Source organism: Nomascus leucogenys, chromosome 20, assembly GCF_006542625.1.
Source record: "Nomascus leucogenys isolate Asia chromosome 20, Asia_NLE_v1, whole genome shotgun sequence".
Taxonomy (NCBI): domain Eukaryota; kingdom Metazoa; phylum Chordata; class Mammalia; order Primates; family Hylobatidae; genus Nomascus; species Nomascus leucogenys.
Window position 1 is genome coordinate 35876424 of NC_044400.1, and position 6628 is coordinate 35883051.

Here is a 6628-nt window from a genome sequence, read left to right on the forward strand (position 1 = left end):
ACCCCTGGCAGGATTGACCCCTCTTCTGAGCCCCCTGACCCTGGGAAGGCATGGCCCCTCCTCTAAGCCCCCTGAACCAGGACAGGGCTGACCCTTCCTCTGAGCTCCCTGAACCAGGACAGGACTAACCAGTCCTCTGAGCCCCTTAACCCCTGGCAGGGCTGACCCCTCCTCTGAGCCTTGCTGGAATCCTGTGCCAAGAGGGACTTGAGTGTGCCAGTGAGCCATCCCAGGGCAGTCAGCATTTTACTGTTCTCAGTTCTGAGTATGGTGCATGGGAAAGAACAGGACCTCTGCAAATTATTTTAAAGAATGAATAAAACTGAGTACATATCCAAATGTGGCACACACTATCAAATATTGAAACTGTGGAAGGAGAGATTGGTGGGGACCAGAGCAGCTGGATTTAGGAGCTTTGGTGCCAGACAGAGCTGGGCTTGATATCATCTGTGCCATTTGCAAGCTGTGTGATGTGGCTGAGTCCCCAGCCACCTGAGTCTCCATATCCTCATCCATAAAGTACAGGGCTGACAAAACAATGACCTCATGCACCGCTGTGCCCACCACGGCACCCAGTGATCGGCCATGGCACGGGGGCCTGCCTGGGGAGGACAGGGCACACACAGGAAGGAAGGATGGGTCTCAGGTGGGCTGACACCTGGGAAAAGGGTGGACAATCTGAGGAACAGGTCAGGGGAAGTGTAGCTGGACCTCTTTCCCTGGGTTACCCACTTCAAATTCCCAGCATGACCATTGCCCTGCCCTGCACCCCCACCCCAGAGCCACACGTACTCTCTGACTTCAGAATGCCCTATGACTGGTGCAAGTAACTTTTTATAATTTAACTGCAAATGTCTTCATTAAAAAAAAACTATTGCATTTGTGTAAGCCAAACTCTAGAGGTGCACCTTTGTTTGCACCCCAACAAGATTAGCAGAGGGGAAGCACTGAGGTGGGAAGATGGGGTCCTTCTCCTCGCCCTACTTATTGGAAAACCACATGAATGGAACCTCCAGGACACTCGACAGCTTTGCCCAGTTGGCCTCAAGCTCCAGGACTGAAGGGCTGGAGTCAGCTATAGTCCTGTCCTTGTCAGCGCATGACCTGAGCTCAGCCTAGGGAGTGCTGCATTCCAAGGCCTGTCCAAGGAGGGCTCGGCTTGGGTGGGATAGACCCCTTGTGTTCATGACTGGCCTCGCTGAGGTTTCTGTGAAAAGGCATGAATAGCAGCCCATGAGTTATCACACCCTCATGTTCGTGTACTCCTACTCCTCCCACAGGCCACCAAGGTGACATAAGCAGGTCCTTCTCTCTCCTGCCCTATCAAAGTCCTGGGCCTTCAGACCAGCAGCACTGGTCACACCTGGGAGCTGGTCAGGAATGCAAAATCCCTGATCCCACCCAGATCTGGTGAGTCAGCATCTGCACCTCAACAAGATCCCCAGAGATGTGTGGGCACCTTCAGTCTGATGCCATGCCCATTGCCCACAGCTGACTCCATGTATCTCTTGGCCCCTTCACACCCAGGAAAGCTATTTTCTGACAACCCACAGCACGACTGCAAGACCTGGTTTCTCCCAGCATGACCATGATCATGACCATGACCATGCGCCACCATGAGCATCAAATCCTCCCTGCCCTCCCGAGATGGCCTCTTCTCAGTGTCATAGGGAGGGAAAAGAGCCTGATGAGTTGGTTTGATTTGCAGCAACTCAGAGGCAGGGGAAATTGACATCAAAAGAGAACAGAGCTGTCAACCACCTAAGAGTTTTTCTTCCAATTCCATTAAAAATGTATTTCATAAAAACAGAGGCCACTTAAATAAATCCATGTCAGGGAATGAGAGATTTTGGAGAGACTCACCCGTGTTTCCACAGGAAAGGGCTCCATCCAAAGGCAGGTTCAACTCCCAGGAGAAACACCTTAATGGCATTCAGGAAACATTGCATTTCAGGAAACGGAATCCCAGAAATGTCTAACTTCATGACTGCAAGAAATTGGAGGAATGAGGTCTATTTAAGAGATCAGCCTGTGAGATGGAACTCAGAGAAAAGGTGTCCTAGAAACAATGACAGAAACATGGTGCTAGAGAAGTTAAATTAAAATGGGATCACCCTCTGGGCTGTTGTCATCACCTGGGAATTCTCAGTGAATCCTCAGGAACCCTAGAATACTGCAGTGCTGTAATTACGGTGTGCAATCCACTCGTATCTAGTATGAAGCCTAAATGACAAGTCTATCAAAAAAATAATAGCTTAATAGCAGCCATTAAGAGATAGGCAATATAAAAATAATTAAATCAAGACAACCAAAAGTAAAAACATGGATAGGAGGGAGTTAAACTGTAGAGGATTTTTTGGTTTTTTTGTTTCCATTTTTTGTGATCTAAGATAAGTTGTAATCCCTTTAAAATAACTCTTTATATCTATAAAATGTGTTTTGTAAGCCTCATGGTAACCGCAAAGCAAAAACATACAATAGATTACAAAAAAAAAAAGAATTAAAACATGCTACCAGAGAAAAATTACTTACTCACAAAAGGAAGAAAGGAAGAGAGAAATTACAAAACAACCAGACAACAAGCAACAAAGTGGCAGTAGTAAATCCTTACTTATCAATGATAGCACTGAATGTAAAAGGACTCAGTTCTCTAATTAAGACACAGAGTTCACACTGGAGAGAAGCCTCCAAATATAAAATTTTTTAAAAGACACAAAATGGCCGAACAAATAAAGAAACAATATCCGACTATATGCTGTATAGAAGGAACCCCCCTCTGCTATAAAGACACACATAGACTGGAAGTGAAGGGATAGAAAAATTTAATTCATAAAAGTAGAAACCAGAAAAGAGCAGGAATAGCTACATTTATATCAGATAAAAATAGACTACAAGTCAAAGGCTGTAAGAAGAAACAAAAAAGATCACTATATAATGGTAAAGGGGTCAATTCATTGAGATGATATAATAATTATAAATATCTATGCACCTAACACTAAAGCACCCAATTATATAAACCAAATGCTAATGGATCTAAAGGGAAAGAGAGACTGCAATACAGTAGCAGTAGGGGACTTCAGCCTCCCACTCTCAGTAATGGACAGACATCCAGACAGAAAATCAGCAAAGAAACATCAGAGTTAAACTACACACTAGACCAAATAAGCCTAACTGACATTCATAGAACATTTTGCCCAATTGCTGCAAAATACACATTCTTTTCATCACACGTAGAACATTTTCCAGAATGGACCATATTTTAGCCCAGAAAACACCTCTATACAAATTCAAAAATCTAGAAATCACATCAAGTATCTTTTTTTTTTTTTTTCCTGAGACAGAATCTTGCTCTATTGCCCAGGCTGGAGTGCAGTGGCCTGATCTCAGCTCACTGCAACCTTCACCTCCCAGGTTCAAGCCATTCTCCTGTGTCAGCCTCCTGAGTAGCTGGGATTATAGATGTGTGCCACCACACCCCAGCCATAGCAAGTATCTTTTTCACCACAGTGGAATAAAACTGGAAATCCATGACCAGAGGAACCTCGGAAAAGACACAAACACATAAAAATAAACAACATGTGAATGGCCAATGGGTCCGCAAGGAAGTCAAGAGGGAAAGTAAAAAATTTCCAAGGGCCAGGTGCGGTGACTCACTCTTGTAATCCCAGCACTTTGGGAGGCCGAGGAGGGCAGATCACCTGAGGTCAGGAGTTCGAGACAAGCCTGGCCAATGTGGTGAAACCCCATCTCTACTAAAAATAGAAAAATCAGCTGGGTGTGGTGGCAGGCACCTGTAATCCCAGCTACTCGGGAGGCTGAGGCAGGAGAACCATTTGAACACAGGAGGTGGAGGTTGCAGTGAGCTGAGATCGTGCCATTGCACTCCAGCCTGGGGGACAAGAGTGAGACTTCGTCTCAAAAAAAAAGAAAAATTTCCAAAAAACAAATGACAATGGAAATACACCAAAATCTGTGGGAGTCAGCAAAGCTGTACAAAGAGGGAAATGTATAGCAATAAACACCTACATTAAAAATGTAAACAAGCATCAAATAAGCAACCTAATGATGCACCTCAAGAAACTAGAATCACAAAAACAAACCAAACCAAAATTAGTAGAAGGAAAGAAATAATAAAGATCAGAGCAGAAATAACTGGAAGTGAAACTTTAAAAATTATAAAAGATCAATGAAATAATGTGAAATATCTATGCAAGAAAAACTATAAAACATTGATTAAAGAAATTGAATAGGACACAAAAAAGTGGAAAGATATTCCATGATCATGGATTGAAAGAATTAATATTGTTAAAACAACAATATTACACAAAACAATTTACAGATTCAATGCAATGTCTATCAAAATACCAATGGCACTCTTCACAGAAATATAGAAAGCAATCCTATATTGGTAATCCTAAAATCTATATGGAACCACAAAAGACCCTGAATAGCCACAGCAATCCTGAGGGAAAAAAAAAAAAAAGCTGGAGGCATCACATTACCTGACTTCAAATTATACTACAAAGCTATAGTAACCAAATCAGCATGGTAGTGGCATTAAAACAGACACAGAAATCAGTGGAACAGAATAGAGAACCATGATATAAATCCACACATTTACAGCCAATTCATTTTTTGACAAAGGCACTAAGAACATACAGTGAGAAAAGAGCAGTCTCTTCAATAAATGGTGCTGGGAAAACTGGATATCCATATACAGAAGAATGAAACTAGACTCCTATCTCTCCCTATATACAAAAATCAAATCAAAATGGATTAAAGGCTTACATCTGAGACCTGAAACTATGAAAGTACTAAAAGAAAATTTTGTAGAAATGCTCCAGGACATTGATCTGGAGCTCAAAAACACAGGCAACAAAAGCAAAAATGGACAAATGGGATTATATCAAGTTAAAAAGCCTCTGTACATCAAAGGAAACAATTAACAAAGTGAAGGGACAACCTACAGAATGGGAGAAAATATTTGCAAACTCTCCATCTGACAATGGATTAATAACCAGAATATATAAGGTACTCAAACAACAGTAAAAAAAAAAAAAGTAAAAATGAGCAAAAGATCTGAAATAGACATTTCTCAAAAGAAGGCATTTGTTTAATGGCCACTACACATATGAAAAATGCTCGATATCAGTAATCATCAGAGAAATGCAAACCAAAACCACAATGAGACATCATCTCACCCCAGTTAGAATGGCTTATTATCAAAAAGGCAAAAAATAACATGCTGGCAAGGTCGTGGAGAAAGGAGAATCCTCGTATGCTGTTGTGGGAATGCAAATTAGTACAGCCACTGTGGTAAACAGTATGGTGGTTTCTCAAAAAATTAAAAATAGAACTACCATATGATCCAGCAATTCCACTACTGTGTATACGTCCAAAAGAAAGGAAATCAATATCTGCACTCCCATGTTTATTGCAGCACAACTCACAATAGCCAAAACCTGTAATCAACCTAAATGTCCATCAATAGGTGAATATGTAAAGAAAATGTGATATATAAACACAATGGAATATTATTCAGTCATTAAAAATAATGAAATCCTGTCATTTGCAGCAACATAGATGGAACTGGAGGTCAGTATGTTAAGTGAACTAAGTCAGGCACAGAAAGACAAATATCACATGTTCTCACCCATATGTGGGAGCTAAAAAAAAATAAAAAGGGTGGGTCTCATGAAGATCAAAAGTATATTGGTAGTTATTAGTGGCCAGGAATGGTAGAGGGCAGCAGGGATTAAGTGAGGTTGATTAATGGCAGCAAATATATATTTAGATAAATGAAGTAAGACCTGGTATTCAATAGATCAGTAAGATGACTATAATTAACACTACTCAATTATACATTTGAAAATAACCAGAAGATAATTTGAATGCTCCTAGCGTTAAAAAAAGATAAATATTTAAGATGATGAATAGCCCAATTACCCTTATCTGGTTATAGAAATAAATCAAATTATCACATGCACCCCAAAAATATGTACATCTGATATATCAATAAAAATAAAAAACACTGTCAGACAGAGAGGGAGAGAATTCTCCCTTACTCCACACTTTGGTTCTATCTGGAACCTCAACTGATTAGGCAAGATCCACCCACATAGGGGAGGCCATCTGCTTTATTCAGTCTATGAATTCAAATTAATCTCATCCAGAATCACCCTCCCAGAATAATATTTGAGCAAATATCTGGGCACCCCATGGCCCAGTCAAGTTGACATATAAAATTAATCACAGAGACTAAACTGTATTTTCCAACTCTAGGCCCCAGAATCATGACCAGAATCATGACCAGAATCATGACTTACAGATCCAGGAAGTCTCCAGACTGTCTAGCTCCTCACACACAAGTATAATTAGAGGGATATTAAACCTGGAATTGTATGAAGACCATACAGGGATTTGCTGGACCATCTGAGCCCACATTCTGGAATAAAAACTATGTATCGCATCATGAGTGAAGCAAACTTAAATCAATTCTGCTGTAAAGACACCCAGTGCGGACCTGGGGCTGTCTCGGTGAGCGTGGAGTGACTTCAACAGAGAGCCACAGCACAGCAAAGTCCAACCTCACCACTAACAGCAAGGGCGAGGGCATTGGTAATCTCCT